This window comes from Phaseolus vulgaris, chromosome 11 (assembly GCF_051622355.1).
Source record: "Phaseolus vulgaris cultivar YP4 chromosome 11, ASM5162235v1, whole genome shotgun sequence".
In the NCBI taxonomy this organism is placed as follows: domain Eukaryota; kingdom Viridiplantae; phylum Streptophyta; class Magnoliopsida; order Fabales; family Fabaceae; genus Phaseolus; species Phaseolus vulgaris.
In genome coordinates this window covers 39,958,863-39,973,305 of record NC_143508.1, presented here as the reverse complement: position 1 = coordinate 39,973,305, position 14,443 = coordinate 39,958,863, and the positions used below count along the sequence as shown (strand labels likewise).

The window sequence follows — 14,443 nt, the reverse complement described above, 5'->3', positions numbered from 1 at the left end:
TCACCAAATCATCTGTAGATTAGCCTTCCTTTCTTCTTTTCGTTAAACTACTGCAACATAGAGAGACTTTTATCTAATTATCTTTCCATTCATTCCATTCATATGTAAATAAATAGATAGAAGAAAGAGTAAACAATATATAATATTTATTATGTCAATCTAATACAAATAAAGATTTATCGCTTTACTAGCTTCTTCCATATTAGGGAAAGCAACAAAACCACAACCCTTGCTACGTTCAAGAGCATCAACCATTACCTGCACAATATGAAATAAATACAATGATGAAGTAATTTTAGACATTCTATAAAAAAATAAATCAACATAGAACGAACCAAAGTGTACCTTACAAGATGTTGTTCCAAACACACAAAAGTTCTCTTTCAATTTTTCATCATTAAAGCTACTATCAAAGTTTTCAGATACAAATTAGCCCCTTGAAGTTGATCAAATTTATTTTTAGCTTTACTCTACCTCTCTTTCTAACTTCCTTTGAGCTCTCCCCACATATAAAACCTTGTCATTATTGATTGTTGTTCCATTTAACCTTTCAACTGCAGTAGTAGCTGAATCTGGACTTTCAAAAATTCACAAAACCAAAAAATTTGGACTTTCCATTTGCGTCTTTCATGACCACAACACTAGTTATAGTATCATAGGTATTAAAGAGTTGCTTAAAGTCTTCCTCAGTGTATAGTTTCAGAAAAGTTTTTCACATACACATTAGTGAACTTCGATGATCCATTAGGTGGAGTCCTTTCCTGACTTTGAACAAAAAGCTCAACATAGACCTTCTTATCATTTATTAACATGTCATTCAATTTTTTGATAGCATTCTGAGCAGACTCATCATTGTCAAATTGGACAAATCCATACCCTTTAGAAAAAGTATCAATGCCTTGTTATCTACCGACGTGTCCAGATTCTTTATGAACACATTTGCATATCCACTTTTTAATATTGGGATCACGATGAAAAAACATAATGTGAATGGATTTTCCATTGAGAATAATGAAGTTAAAATGTTCCATAGCAGTGCAACATAAATTAAATTATTTTTTTGTAAGCATTGAACAATACAAATATATTATAGGTGAGAACACAAATATATGTAAATCAACACCAAATCTAAACTTAGACAAAAAAAAAAGTCTACATCAAAATAATCTATTTTTTTTTTATCTGCAAATAAATAAATTAAATAAAAAAAATATTTTAAAAGTATCCGAACTTTTATACACAAAATTTATACCAAACAAATAAATAGACAAAGCATATCAAAATCTACAACCTATTCTAAATTAAGTACTACCCACCCACTTTTAGATCCTTGAACAGAACAGCAGATACAAAAATGTAAAAAGAACAATTGGGTTATATCAAAATAATCTAATAAAGAACCCATTCTAAAAGCTGAAAAAGTAACTCTCTTGTTAACAATTAATAATGATAATACACAAACATTAATCGAGAATGTATTATTTTTTTACTTTTTAATCTAATTTTAAAACTCACTCAATCCCAACACATTATTCATGAAATCCAGTACTTGGATAAAAAAAATGGTAATAACACTGATCCTGCCTGTTGACCAGAACGTTGGAACCTGCCTCGTCAAAGGATCGACTTGTGCACCGCTTCGAACCTCCGTCCTCCTTCAAGATCCACCTCAAGAACCTGCAAAAGAACAGAGCGGCGCCGCTGCGGCCGATCGCACTCCAACGCCCAAGTCAGTGACCGAACCACCAAATACTAAGAGCAAGAACACTCAGGAAATCTCAAGGAACCGTGCAATGTTCTCTCTCACAGTAAGCTCTAGAACTCGCAAGCGTAAAGAGTGTAATCTGAACGTGTGTACCTCAGAAAGTTCGTTGAGAACTCTTATATACCTGGTCACTTTCTCTCTCCTGGCAGTTACAGACCTGGACACGTGGCTCGCATCCAGTGGTACACGTGCCATCATCTGGAGCCTCCTTGACTTGGGCGCTGCTTCTGACTCTCTTTTTGGCTAAGTTATTTATGCATGGTACTGCCCAGTGCATAGCTAACTTGGGAGCGCGATCTCTACTGGAACTGGCGAGTTAGGGTGCCCTCGTACACCTTCCCTGCGGTCTCGCCGGCCGCCTTCATAATCTGCACCACTTTCATCTCTGGCGACGTGCTTGCTCTGGCGATCTCCAATCGCTTGGTCGCCTGAGTTTACATCTGGCGACTTCACCTTCTACTGGGCGATCGCCTGGTATGCTTAATGATCGGAACACGCCAACTTAATCACTGGCGACTTCACGAGCCCCCCCCGACTTCCTCCCCTTCTGTCAACCTGGCGTCTTGTCAACACGACTACACTGTAGCTTGGTGCCACGTCATCACTTCCGACTAACAGGGCGGTACACAAGCCCCCCAGTCTTAAGCGAAGACTTGTCCAGCGAAAAGACTGAAAGAGTCACGTCAACACCGACCTACGTGGCCCTGACGCAGAAATCCAAGCGGTTGTACTTTCTGCTTCTCTGACGCTCCACCAAACCCCTCACCCATCGCTCGACACGTGGCTTCATCAACGGTTACCTTCAGTTACCGTTTGCGCTTCCCAAACCCGTTTCGAAAAACCCTTAAACCCATTTTCACTCCACACTGTTCCATCACTTTTCTTCGTATTCACAAACGCTCTAACCTTCTTCTGCGAAAAAGCTCTCGACGTTCTTCAACTCTCTGAATCACCAACATTCTTCATCGCCTTTCTGATCATAAAAAGGTACTTCCTTTCCTTCTTCTGCTGGTTTTCCCTGCATTTTAACCGATTCGCATCATCCTGTAACTGTCTGGTGCATACGTTGTGGGTTGTCTTTGCGATTTCTCCTTCTTCGTAACTTAGGGCTTCGTCAATCGTTGCAACGAACCTACGCTCGTTCATTTTTCACCTTTCTTCCATGATCGAGTCAGCCTCTGTGACCCCTGATCATTTTTTCCTTTTCTTCTTCCTTTGCAGCTTCCATCATGACTCGCACCAAGATCACCCCGAATCCTCCTCCTTCATCGCGAAACCCTTCTTCTCAAGCACTTAACCCACCGCGAGCACGCGGTGCTTCATCTTCCCAGGCTGAGAGGCCTGCACCTTTCTGCCCCAACCTGGCCCAGGCTACTCCGCCAGTCACCGGAGGAGCCTCCGTCCCCACACCAGACTTCAAAAAATTGTATCCCTGGGCCAACTCGACCCTGCTGAGGGAAACATCTTCTGTGAACACTGCGGGGGCAGTTTTGCGGTTGAAGAAGGGGGATGAACTTCATCAATCATTCCACAAGGAGCACGATGAGAAGATGACAGTGCTACCTTGCCCGTTCGTCTACACAACGCTATTCAAGAAGGTGAAACTAAGGTTTCCCTTTACACGTTTCGAGAGGGAGCTCCTCACCGAGCTCAACATTGCCGCCGCCCAGCTCCACCCCAACAGCTGGGCGTTTGTGCGAGCATTCCAAGTGATGTGCGACCATCTGGGGTTGCCAGCATCCGTAGACGTATTCTTGTTCCTTTTTGAAGCCAAGCACCCAGGAGACCGCCTGTGGGTGAGCTTGAATGGGATTGCTGGGAGGTCGATCCTCTCCATCTTCCAGCAGTCCTATAAAGACTGGAAGGGAAAGTTCGTCCAAGTGCGCCCCAACGACAAGGACACTTCCCTACTCGACGGCTTCCCCTTGTACTGGGTAAACAAGGGGAGCAAAGAGTCCAAGAGCTGCTTCAGGAGACCCAGAAGTCCTGATAGCATGGGTGCACTGGACAGGGATCTTTGCTTCTTTTGGAAGAGTGTGGCGGATGCCAACATCACCTTCCTCACCACCACCCTGATCTGCTTCAAATTCTTTGAGGACCAACTCGAAATTCGAATAGGTTAGAACATTCGAGCCTCTTGTTTTAATACTTGCTTCTGTTAACTGTTTCTGGGCGTCTTGTGCGTTGTGCGCAAGACTTTGGTTTTATATTTCTGCACTATTTGTCTGCTTTGCTGTTGCATACTGCCTTATGCATTTATCTTCTCTCTGAACTAACCCATGCATTTTTGCTCTTATGCAGATAACATGTTGGGCCAGGACAAGCTTGCTGAATTGAGGACGCTCGCCCGACTCCATGGGTTGGCAACGGGCTCTCAAACAGTGCCAAATTCTGTGGTGGAGATCGCCGCCGCACAGGGCCGATCGCCACCTAAGGGCCCAGCTCCCTCCGACGTCCAACCCGCCGCCCAGCGTAAAAAACTTGTCCTCAAAAGGCCCAAGAGGAAAGCTCCCCAGGTAGTCCACGAGGAGGAGGAAGAAGATGACGAGGTCACCGAAGATGGCCTCGTTCCAAAGAGGAAGAGGGTGGCACCTTCTTCACCACCTGCCCCACCCCCTCTTCCAACCTCAACACCGCCATCCACGCCTGCTCCACCTCCAACAATGCCATCTCCACCAGCTCCGGCTTCCCCAGTCCAAGCCATTCCATTGGCAACTGCACCACCCGCGGTTGAGGCCGCCGAAGATAATTTCTTGGAGGACCCCCCAAGCGCCTCCACGCCATATGTATCAGCTGGAGGGGGACCTCCTTCCAACGCCTCAGCCGCAGATGTTGCTCCAATCGGGGATGAGGTTACCCACACCTCTCTGATTCTGATCACTGAGTCCCCGACGTCGCCACCACGAGCAGAAGCGCCTACTGAAGAACCAACTAAAGAAGGTGGCGACGAAAACCAACAACAGGCCCACCCAACGCCTCTCCAAGCTGCAAACCTCCCTCTTGAGGTCACGAGGATGTGGGAGCCTTTATCTGCTAAGCTGAAGACGATAGCAGAAGACATCCCCGCCATCATAACTAGAGCGGTGCAGAGCTCCACCAGGAAGCTCCAGGACGACCTCTTCAACCTTAAAACTGAGAACAGCACCATGAAGGTTGAGGTGGAGAAATTGTCCTTCAATCTGACGCTCGCGGAGATTGAACACTCCCGAGTAGAAGATGCGATGAGCACCGAGCTCCGATTTGCGCGCAAGGAGGCCACTGAACTCTGCCATAAGGTACAACAACTGGCTCAAGAAAAGATCGAATTAGAGAGCAAAATTGTGCCTTATCGCGTTAAGGTGGTTGACTTGGAAGCTTCGATAAAAACTGACGCCGCCAAGGTAAAAAAACTGGAGCAGAGGTCTGCTGATCGGGAGATCTTCCTGGGTAAGGTGGAGAAGGCGAGGGACGACGCCATTGCTGAGCTTGCCGAGGCCAACAAAGAGAAAGGGAAAATCACTGCTGAACTGGGCCAAGTGCAAGCGGAATCCAAGAAGGTTGCTGAAGACCTTCTCCAAGCTCAAGAGATCAACGAAAAACTCAAGAAACAAATCGAAGAGCTGGAGCAGCAAAATAAGGGGCTGAAGGAGCAAACTGAAGGACTCCAGAAGCAGATTGAAGATCTTAAAATGAGTTCTGCCCAAATTTTGGCTGCCGGATTCGCTGTTGCACGGGAACAGTTTGCATGAATGTTCCCCGATCTGGATCTCAGCATGGTGTCTTTGAACAACGAGGTGGTGGATGGGAAAGTGGTTCCCGTCGAAGACTGATCAATTTCCCCTCATCCATCACCTTTATGCTTTTTCTTTGTGCAATTGTAATAACCTTCATATTTTCCTGTCCATGTGCTTTGAACTAGTATTTACTTTAATGAAATTGCCTTTGTATTTCTTTCTGCAATTTCTTTGCCTGCTTCAACTTTCCTTGCGCAATTTTACTTCAGCAAAAATAACTTAGTGATTTTGTAGGCCCGATCTCGCACTTAACTGTTTCGAACCGTTTCAACTTCAAGCAATAATCACTTTCACAGCTCGTAATCTTAAGGCAATTAACCTTAACGTAAAATCACTCTTCAAGCAACGAACTTCAACTCAACCACTGGCTTAAAACATTTCTTCCCCCGATCTGCTCCATCAGCATGGGTTTTTAACTTTCTCGCCGCTGCTTGAACTTTTCCTGGTCGCCAAAGACTCTTGGCGATATCAGCTTCTTTCTGGCTTCATGCCTTGGCCATTGTTCTTTTATCTGGGGGTAGAGGCGCCTTTCGGATCCTTCTCTACCCTCCTGAACTTCAGAATAAAAGACCGGGTGGCTAGGCGTTCTCTTCGAACCTACCTTAGCCACCTTCCAAACTTCGTCCACCCTTAACACCGTACCTGAAATCGTTCGAGACGAGAGGATTTTATCTTGCCTGAACTCGCTCATAGGCGAGAAGGTCTTTTACTTGCCTCTACATTGCCCCGGGGGTTACATCTTCTCGCCCCCAGAAACACTGAGGACTTTTCACTGGTGCCTCTACATTGCCCCAGGGGTTACATCTCCTCGCCCCCAGAAACACTGAGGACTTTTCGCTCTTCCTCGCCTGCACTCGCTCGACGGCGAGGAGGTCTTTAACTCGCCTCAGGACGCGCGAGGGCGTTGAGGTCTTTTAGCTGGTGCCTCCGATCGCCGAAAGACGATGAGGACTTAAAACTTTTAACTGGTGCCTCCGAACGCCGAAAGACGATGAGGACTTAAAACTTTTTAGAAAGCATGCAACATATCTTTAACTTGCCTTAAGCCACATACAAGTGACAAGGTCTTTCTTCAAAACTTTCTGAAAACAACAGGCACGCAATCTAAAACAACTTGTACTTCGAAAACTTCTCTTTATTGGGTGGCCTCATTAAAAACCCTCCTTAGGGAAAAAAGAGTGCCCCCTTCAAACTGTTTCAACAGAGACATTGTAATATAACTTCGCGTTTGTCTTTACTTACAAGGCTTCTTAACTGTAATACAACTTTAGGTGCGTGGCGTTCCAAGTGCGAGGAATCGCCCCTCCTTCCAATGTCTCTAAGCGGTAGGCGCCGTTCCCGAGCGCCTCGGTTACTCTGAACGGCCCTATCCACTTGGGCGACAGTTTATTCTCCATCTCGTACTGGTGGGCTTTCCTCATCACCAGGTCGCCTTCTCTAAACTGTCTTGGCATCACCTTCGAGTTGTATCTTCGTTCAACCCTTCTCTTCACTGCTTTAGCCTTCAATCTCGCCTCTTCCCTGACTTCATCCAGTAGATCCAGGTTCAGCCTTCTCTCTTCATTCGAGTCTTCCTCTACAAAGTTCTGGAATCTCGGCGAGCTCTCCTAGATCTCTACTGGAATCATTGCATCACACCCATAGACCAAGCTGAATGGAGTCTCATGGGTTCCTGACTGCTCCGTGGTGTGGTACGCCTAGACTATACGGGGTACCTCCTCAGCCAAGCTTCCTTTGGCTTTCTCTAGTCTTCTCTTCAAACCTCTCAGCAACACCCGATTAGCTGACTCCACCTGGCCATTCGTCTGAGGGTGCTCGACGAATGCAAACACTTGTTGAATTCCCACCCCTTCGCACAGCTTCTTCAACAAGTGGCTTGCAAACTGAGTCCCATTATCTGACACCAGGCGCTTGGGCACTCCAAACCGGCACACAATATTCTTCCACACGAAACCTTCGATCTTGTGTGCGGTGATCTGGGCCACTGGCTCTGCTTCGATCCACTTGGTGAAATACTCAATCGCCACCACCAAGTACTTCATCTGCCTGATCGCCAGCGGGAAAGGTCCCAGGATGTCGATTCCCCACGTATGAAACGGCCAAGGGCTGTAGATCGACTTCAACTCTTCAGGAGGCGCCTTGTGCCAATCGGCGTGCTGTTGGCATTGTTTGCAACATTGGGCATACTTCTTGCAGTCTTCTCTCATCGATGGCCAGTAATACCCTGCACGGAGAGTTCTTGCGGCCAGAGCTCGACCCCCGACGTGGCTTCCGCATATACCTTCGTGGAGCTCTGCCATGATTCTCGTGCACTTCTCGCCATGTACGCATTCCAGGAGTGGGTGAGTGAACCCAAACCTGTACAGATCGCCATCAATCAATGTGTACTTGCTAGAATTTTTCTTTACCTTCCTAGCCTCTGTCGGATCCAGTGGGGGAAGGCCATCTGCCAGGCATCGCTTGTACTGTGTTATCCAGGTGTCTGGCTCATGGATCGCGCAGACCTGCGTCATGTTCACCTTCTCTCCTCGACATGCTCTAATTCTCGGCGATCTCAAAGTCTCTTGCGTCAAGGACTTATGACTTCTCGCTGCTTTCTCCGTCGACTTGCTTATCTGAAGAACCAGGTGATCTGCCACAAATGCTCTCGGCGTCTTCAGAGTTTCTTGAATCACCATCCTCTGCCTACCCCCCTTGCCTAAGCTGGCGAGCTTAGCTAGCAAGTCAGCTCAGGCATTCTGCTCCCTGGGCACATGTACTACTTCAAAGGAGGCAAAGGAACTCTTCAATTCCTGCACATACTCCAAATAGGCCGCCATTTGTGGATCTTTAGCCTGGAACTCGCCTGTTACTTGCCCTGTGACTAGCAGCGAGTCGCTCTTGGCTATTAACACCCTGGCTCCCATCTCCTTGGCCAGCAAAATCCCGGCGATCAGCGCCTCATATTCTGCTTGATTGTTACTGGCTTTGAAGGCAAATCTCAAAGATTGTTCGATCAGCACGCCGTTGGGTCCTTCCAAAATGACTCCAGCACCGCTGCCCTGCTGGTTCGACGATCCATCCACCGAGAGTACCCAACGGAAGTCGTCCCCTTCAACTCGCGTCGCCTCAGATGAGAGCTCAACCACGAAATCTGCAAAGATTTGCCCCTTGATCGGGCCTCGAGGCTCATATTTAATATCAAACTCTGACAATTCTACTGCCCATTTCACCATCCTTCCTGCAACATCAGGCTTCTTCAGGACCTTCTGGATGGGCAGGTCAGTCATCACCAGAATGGTGAAGCTATGGAAATAGTGGCGCAACCTCCTCGCCGAAAATACCACAGCCAGCGCAGCCTTTTCCAGGGCCTGATATCTCGTTTCGGGGCCCTGCAACACCTTACTCACAAAATAAATAGGCTTTTGAGCCTGATCTTGATCCTGGGCGAGCACCGCACTCACCGCCCTCTCAGTTACAGCAAAATACAACCTGAGAGGGGTTCCCACCAGCGGTTTGCATAAGACCGGCGGGCTCGCCAAATATTCCTTCAGCTTGACGAAGGCTTCCTCGCACTCCTTCGTCCACGCAAATTTGTTATTGCGCCTCAAGCACTGAAAATAGGGATGGCCCTTTTCTCCGCTAGCTGACACAAAGCGGGACAGGGCTGCCATCCGACCCGTTAGCTGTTGAACCTCCTTCACCGTAGTTGGGCTCCTCATCGCCAGGATGGCGGCACACTTATCAGGGTTGGCCTCTATGCCTCTTTCAGTCAAGAGGAAACCCAAAAACTTTCCAGCCTCCACGCCGAAAATACATTTCTCTGGATTAAGCTTTAATCTGAACTTGGCGATCGTCGTGAACAATTCTTCCAAGTCTGCAACGTGCTTGCTTTTTTCCGGCGAGGTCACGACCATGTCATCGACGTACGCTTGCACGTTCCTTCCCAGCATCGGTGCAAGTACTCGATCCATCAGCCTCTGGTACGTGGCCCCCGCGTTCTTCAGCCCAAACGGCATCACCTTGTAGCAGTAGCACGATCTCTCCGTCATGAAGGTTGTCTTCTCTTCATCCATGGGATGCATCTTAATCTGATTATACCCCGAGAAGGCATCCAGGAAGCTCAACAGCTTACACCCTACAGCACTATCCACCAGGGCGTCTATGCTTGGTAAAGGATACGAATCCTTTGGGCAAGCCTTGTTCAGGTCAGTGAAATCGACGCACATGCGCCATTTCCCGTTACTCTTCTTCACCAGCACGACATTTGCCAACCATTCAGGGTACTGAACTTCCCTGATGTGGCCTGCAGCGAGGAGCTTCTGTGTTTCGTCCCTGATCGCCTGCCTCCTCTCTTCGTTGAACTTTCTTCTTCTTTGTCGCACTGGTCTTACCAAGTTGTCCATCGCCAGATGATGGCACAAAAAGTCGGGATCGATCCCGGGCATGTCCGAAGCGGACCATGCAAACGCGTCCAGATGCCGCTCAATCACCTTGGCGATCTGGTCCTGGAGCTCAACCTCCAGGGATCTTCCCAGCTTGAAGATCTTTCCCCCGATTTCTCTCTCGAGCCACTGCTCGACGGGTTTTGGTCTGGTTTCTCTGGCGATCACCGCCCTGGCGATTCCCAGTTCTCTCGCTTCCTCAGGGCGATTCCTTGCCTCTTCCTCCCCCAGACCATCATTCCCCTCCCCCAGCTCAGCGTCTACCATCTCCACGTCCCTCCCGGCGACCTCTTCTGTTACCGTTGGTCTGGGCTTCACACCGGGAGGCGGGGTGGTTGTTACGTAACTCACCGATCTCTTGTTTTTCAGGCTATTCTCATAGCACTTCTTTGCTTCCTTCTGATCGGATTTGATGGTGATGACCACCCCCTCCAAGGACGGCAACTTCACCTTCATGTGCCGGGTTGATGGTATGGCACCTATCCTATTGAGCGTGGGTCTTCCCAACAGGATGTTGTACGCTGAAGGAGCGTTTACAACCAGATACTTGATTTTTTCCGTTCTTGAACCCGCCACGTCTGTAAACGTTGTCCTTAACTCTATGTACCCCCTAACCTCCACTTGGTCACCAGCGAATCCATACAAACACCCTCCATAGGGCCTCAGCTGGTCAAGGGGCAGCTCCAACTGCGTGAAAGTTGGCCAGAACATCACATCTGCCGAGCTTCCCTGGTCCACCAGCACCCTGTGGACCTTTCTTCCTGCTGTTATCAACGAAATTACTATGGGATCGTTGTCATGAGGCACAACATCCCGGAGATCTTGCTTGGTGAATGTAATATCCACTTCTGGCGAGTGGTCTTCAAACATATCCACCGTCATCACAGACCTTGCGTACTTCTTCCTCTGTGATGCGGTGCATCCACCGCCTGAGAAACCCCCTGCGGTGGTGTGGATTTCTCCGTGCGTGGGCATCTCGTGCTGCTGAGCTTCAGCACCTGCTGGTTGGGAGCTCGACGCGCCCCCCGTCCTCCTGTCCAGCAAATAATCATTTAGGAACCCGCTCTTTACCAGATCGTCGAGCTGGTATCCTAATGCTAAACATGAGTCCACTGTATGGCCAAAGCCTTGGTTAAACTCACACCAGGCGTCTGGCTTTGGTCCCAACACCTTGTCGCCCACCTTTTCTGGCGCCTTCAACCTAGCGGATATGTTGGGAATGGCGATCAGATCCTCCAATCCCATGACAAACTTGTGCTTAGGCGGGCGATTGTATTCCCGGCGTGCTGGTTGCTGGCGTCCTTAGCCCCTACCCTTGTTCTTCCTTGGATCATAAGGATGGCGAGTCCTCTGATCCCTCCTGGCCGCCGCTGTCTCCAACACCCTCTGTGGCTGGATCCTCGTCTGGGCGCGTGGCCTAGCGGGAGCCACGCTTCCTCTCTTCTCGGCGACTTCGCTCTCGTCGGCGATGTGGGCCACCGCAAGTCGCCTAACCTCAACAAACGTGGCGGGGTGTGCCCTGATCAACGCCTCGCGGAACGGTCCCGGCAACACGCCCTTCTTGAATGCATAGACCAGCATTTCTTCATCTTTGGCCGGCGATCTGACCATCTGCGCCCCAAAGCGATTCAGGTAGTCTCTGAGGGACTCTCCCTGATATTGAATGCATAAGACACCCTGGGCGGTGCCTTATTCACAATGTACTGCTCGACGAAAATCTTCGAGAACTGTTGAAAACTGGTTATGTGACCGTTAGGCAGGCTCACAAACCATTCCAGAGCCGTTCCCTGGAGCGTGCTCACGAACATCTTGCAATACACGACGTCTGATCCCCTTGACAGCATCATCTGCGTATGGAACGTGGTGAGATGAGCCTCAGGATCCTCCACGCCGGTGAAAACAGCCTTAACAGGAACCACACTCGCAGGAATAGGCGTGTCAGTAATCGCCTGAACAAAAGGCATAGGAAACACACGAGGTGGCGACGACGGCGCAACCTCTTCAGCATAAGAACGCCCTTGCTGCTCCTGAAGAGCTTGACGCAGCTCCTCAGTCACCTTGCTAAGCTCCTCATTCCTGGCGCGAGAGGCGACCAGGTCCTCATGCATTCTCGCCTGTTCTATGCGCGAGGCTTCCACAGTTGCCTGCAACGAACGCATCATCTCCGCCATCTGCGCCATGGTCATGGCGGCGGCGCCTTCAGCAGCGACGGGCGCAACCGGACTTGAACGATTGCTTCTCATTTTTCTCATGAAACTTAGCGAATCACAGAATGCAGTGAACAACACTTACTTCAGCCACGATCGATTCAGCGATCAATCGGAAAAACTGCGCGAAACTCCGCAAGAACACCGCAAACCTTCAAACAAACCTACAACTCCACCAGAAACCACCGCTTCTCCCACAGATAACCAAACGAGCGAGGGAACTCAAATCCCACCGAACAGATCGCACGTAAATAGCAGAAAACTTCACTTCACCGAACAAAAATCCAAACGAACGGTGGAAAATGCGAAAACACCGAACAAATCTCAAGCGAACAACAAACTACGGTTGCACCAGCACACAACCACACAGAAAATCACGAAAACCTCCAAGAACTCGCGCTGTGGATGGGAACAGGTTTTACATGGCCCCACGGTGGGCGCCTGATGATCCTGCCTGTTGACCAGAACGTTGGAACCTGCCTCGTCAAAGGATCGACTTGTGCACCACTTCGAACCTCTGTCCTCCTTCAAGATCCACCTCAAGAACCTGCAAAAGAACAGAGCGGCACCGCTGCGACCGATCGCACTCCAACGCCCAAGTCAGTGACCGAACCACCAAATACTAAGAGCAAGAACACTCAGGAAATCTCAAGGAACCGTGCAATGTTCTCTCTCACAGTAAGCTCTAGAACTCGCAAGCGTAAAGAGTGTAATCTGAACGTGTGTACCTCAGAAAGTTCGCTGAGAACTCTTATATACCTGGTCACTTTCTCTCTCCTGGCAGTTACAGACCTGGACACGTGGCTCGCATCCAGTCGTACACGTGCCATCATCTGGAGCCTCCTTGACTTGGGCGCTGCTTCTGACTCTCTTTTTGGCTAAGTTATTTATGCATGGTACTGCCCAGTGCATAACTAACTTGGGAGCGCGATCTCTACTGGAACTGGCGAGTTAGGGTGCCCTCGTACACCTTCCCTGTGGTCTCGCCGGCCGCCTTCATAATCTGCACCACTTTCATCTCTGGCGATGTGCTTGCTCTGGCGATCTCCAATCGCTTGGTCGCCTGAGTTTACATCTGGCGACTTCACCTTCTACTGGGCGATCGCCTGGTATGCTTAATGATCGGAACACGCCAACTTAATCACTGGCGACTTCACGAGCCCCCCCGACTTCCTCCCCTTCTGTCAACCTGGCGTCTTGTCAACACGACTACACTGTAGCTTGGTGCCACGTCATCACTTCCGACTACCAGGGCGGTACAAACACTAAACACAATTAAAAACACCACACCTATGACCCTGACAGAAGAAGAAGATTCAATAATCAAATTCAGAGCACATTAAGAAATGAATATCTGTTCCCCAAATAATAATAATAATAAATAACTAAAAATCAGAATGTTTTCTCAGTTCAAAATTAACACAATCATCTAAACAAGTATATCCAAATCCAAGACTTCAATTAAAAATACTTAAACCACTAGATCACAATAATAGAATGCAGACAACAAAGAAAAGAAATGATAAAAACAAAAAGAAAGGAATAAACAATTAACTCAGTGTATGTTTTTTCCTTTTTCAATTCAATTCTAAGAAAAACAAAAACTCAAGACACCGATCCAAAAGTTATCAAATTGACAACTTCAATAAAAATTTTTTAAAAATAATCAAACATACAAACATAATTAAAAAATTAGTAATAGTCAGAACCACTTAAAAATAACAAAAACAAAAGAAGTTAAACCTTACCAAAACAATAATAAAAAAATTAAATCAAGATTTCTTTTATTCATTTCATTTAATTCTAAAATAATATTCAACCATTTCGACAACAACAATAACAATCGAACAACAATAATTACGGTAATCAAATTTAAGATGGAAAAAAATAATAATTAAATAATCAAATGATAAAATAAACCATCTTGAACAGTTATAGAATTGACATATGTTTAGCCAAGAGAAGATTGTTTAGTTTGATACCGACAAATTCTAATTGAAATAACATGAGCTACTTGATTAAAGAGATCAAATAATAACCGATTCTCTATCACATTATCACATGACATGAAAATCTTCCAACATACAAAGAAACATTTCCATTCAGTGTTTTGGTTGGACTTGCCAATGGAACAGAAATCATCACGCCATTATTTTCATGAAAAAAACATTGAATCCTCCTAAAAAAACACACCAGAATACCACTCTGAAATCACAGGATAAAAAGTGTGTCTAGATAAAAAAAAAAAAAAAACAAATGAGAGACTTAAAATAG

At 47.4% G+C, this 14,443-nt stretch overlaps 1 pseudogene; it reads right to left on the bottom strand.

Annotated features, from left to right (window-relative positions):
• Positions 1 to 14,237, bottom strand: LOC137807386 (polyadenylate-binding protein 8-like; annotated as a pseudogene).
• Between the last annotated feature and the right edge of the window lie 206 nt (positions 14,238 to 14,443).